This window comes from Crocuta crocuta, unplaced genomic scaffold, assembly GCF_008692635.1.
Source record: "Crocuta crocuta isolate KB4526 unplaced genomic scaffold, BGI_CrCroc_1.0 scaffold1270, whole genome shotgun sequence".
NCBI lineage: Eukaryota > Metazoa > Chordata > Mammalia > Carnivora > Hyaenidae > Crocuta > Crocuta crocuta.
Window position 1 is genome coordinate 163216 of NW_027531521.1, and position 3149 is coordinate 166364.

The 3149-nt window shown below is 37.0% G+C and overlaps 1 protein-coding gene across 1 annotated transcript in view; it reads left to right on the top strand.

The window, feature by feature from the left end:
- The window catches only part of LOC144238579 (testis-expressed protein 11-like), a gene marked incomplete at its 3' end in the record, with an annotated part of 13480 nt that overhangs the window by 1523 nt on the left and 8808 nt on the right, over nt 1-3149 (top strand). The window lies entirely within an intron of this gene.

Here is a 3149-nt window from a genome sequence, read left to right on the forward strand (position 1 = left end):
TATTAGGTTGATGTTGTATTAATGCTTGTCATTTAAAAACAACAATAAAGCCTTATGTATTTAAAAAAAAGCCTTTTTATTTATTTTTAATGAAGGTAATTTATTTTGTTTTTTAATTTTTAGGTATTTTATTTTTAAATTATTTTTCTTTAATTATTTTTTGATGCAAAAAGGTGGTTTTATTCACAGGGACAAGACATGTAGGCAGGAAAAGCTGCCTTTTTATTTTAATTAAAAATTTTTTTAAGTTTATTTACTTATTTTGAGAGAGACACACACAGAGGGAGAGAGCAAGCAAGCAAGCAGGGGAGGGGGGCAGAGAGAAAGGGAGAGAGAATTCCAAGCAGGCTCCTCACTGTCAGCACAGAGCTGTATACAAGGCTTGAGTTCTCAGACTGCGAGTNNCAGTGTGTAGATGTGATGTAAAATATATTTCTTTGCCATGGGTAGTGGTAAAAAAATGTCCGAAAACTCCTGCCAGGGGTGCCTGGCTGGCTCAGTGAGTAGAGCATGCAACTCTTGATCTTGGGGTTGTGAGTTTGAGCCCCATGTTGGGTGTAGAGATTACTTAGATAAATAAATAAATAAATAAACTTAAAAACAATACAAATTATATAGCTCAATATATCAAAATATATAGAATTAATACAGAAATCGTTACTGAGATATTTTACATCCTTTTTTTGTACAAAGTCTTTGAAAATGTCATGTGTGTATTTTACATTTCAAACACATCTCNCCCTTTCCACTATATCCTTGCTAAGATTGGTATTGTCATACTTAAAAATTTTGCAAGAGTGAAGAGTATTGTTGTTTTTATTTTGTATTTTATTTTTTTAATTTTAAAAAATTTAAAGTTTATTTTTATTTATTTGACAGAGAGAGAGAGCAAGCACTAGCAGGGGAGGGACAGAGAGAGAGGGAGAGAGAGAATTGCAGATATAGGCTCCATGCTGTCAGCACTGAGCTTGTTCTGTGGCTTGAACTCACAAACTGTGAGATCATGACCTGAGCCGAAATCAAGTCAGATACTTAACTGACTGAGCCACCTAGGCGCCCCTATTTTTTTTAAAACTTTTTAATGTTAATTTATTTTTGAGAGAAACAGAGTGTGAGTGGGGGAAGGGCAGAGAGAGATGGAGACAGAGAATGTGAAGTAGGCTCCAGGCTCTGAGCTGTCAGCACAGAGCCTGATACGGAGCTCAAACTCACAAACCGTGAGATCATGACCTGAGCTGAGGTCAGACTCTTAACCAACCTAGCCCCCGAGGCACGCCTGTTGCTTTTAATTAACATTGTATTTTGGAATAATTTTAGATTTACAGAAAAATTAGAAAAATAGTGCAGAGTTTACATATTACCCCTAGGCAGTTTCATTTTCATTAATGTTACTGTTTTACATGAGTGTTGTTTGTTTATTTTTTATTTTAGAAAAAGAGAGAGTGCAAGTGGGGGAGAGGGAGAGAAAGAATCTTAAGGAGACTCCACTCTCAGCATGGAGCCCAACGTTGGGCTAGATCCCACAACCCTGGGATCATGACCTGAGGCGAAATTGAGTCAGATGCTCAGTTAATTGACTGAGCCACCCATGTGTTCCCATGAGTGTTGTTTTACTTTGCATTTTCCTGGTAACTAGTGAAGTTGGGTGTATTTTCATAGATTTACTGGTCATTTGTGTTTTCCCTTCTGTACATGTAACCTTTTCAGTCAAGTTTTGTAAAAACGAACCACAAAAGACCATCTGGCAGCTCTAGGTCATTTTCTTATTAAGGAGAATTGACATAACACCCATCTTTTTGTGTAAACAGTCAGTCTCATGACCAAAAAGAAATTGGCCTCAGTTATATACTTGGGGCTAAATAAGTATGACTCCTTTTCTGCATGCCAGATCTTCAGCTATATGAAGATACTTAAATCCCCTGGGAAGTCCCTTCTTCAGATTAAGCATTTTCAGTTTCTTCAGTCATTCCTCATATCCATGGTTTCTAGTCCCGTCAGTGTCTTGGGTGCTGTCCTCTGAACATGCTCTATTCTTGTCATGTTATTTCTTAAAGCATGGTACACATAACAACACAATTCTTTAGGGCTTATATGATAAGCACAAAATAATCCTCTTTAGATTTAGGAGTGATCATTATATACTGATGTAGTTAAGAACGAATTTATTTTTTCCTTTTTTTTGGGGAGTATGTGGCCAGTCACAATACTCTAGTGATTCATTTTGAGTTTTTTGCGCACAAAAGATCCTCAGTCTTTTTTTAGTACATGCCGCTGGTAAGCTACATCTTGCCTGTCATATATTGGTACAGTTAGTTTTGAAGACTTAAATGCAGGACTATACTTTTTTATTTTTTTAGCAGGCTCCATGCCCAATATGAGGCTTGGACTTATGACCCTAAGATCAAGAGCTCCTTGCTGTACTCACTGAGCCAGCCAGGTGCCCCTATAATTTTTTTTTTATCTTCCGTTAATCCCATTGCTACAACTGGAGACTTCATTTTTATTGCTGATTATATCATCTATCTCTCAGCTTCTTCATCTAACTCATTGATAAAATTGTTAAATAGGACAGGGCCAAGAACAGAATTCTATGCTATGAAAAACCTCACTTCAGATTGACATCAATCTATTACTCAGCATGCTTTGGTATGCTTGTTCAACCTGCCTGATTTGGTCTTGTCTCCAAAGTCTAGCAGCTGTCTTATTCTATACTTGGCTTTGGCCCTAGATTTAGAATATCTGGTTCATCTCTTCAAAGGACTCTTGGGGCTCTTTGAATATGTACTCCAGTTACCAACTCTCTTGTTCACCTTTTTTCTTCCCAGTTTTATCGAGATATAATTGACATATAATGTTGTGTAAGTTTACAGTATACGGTATGGTGATTTCATATATGTATATATATCTAAAGAATTACCACAATAAAGTTGCTTAACACATCCATCTTCTTCATCTTCTCACATAGGTGACACTTTCTGGGATGTGGGGAAAATGGGTGAAGGTTGTCAAAGTGGACCAACCTGCTTTACCTTTGAGGCTGCCTTTTGTTTTTTCTAGTTTTCTGTTTTGTTTTGTTTTTAGTAATCACTATACCCAACATGGGGCTTGAACCCATGACTGCAAGATCAAGAGTCGGGGGCCTCTTCCCA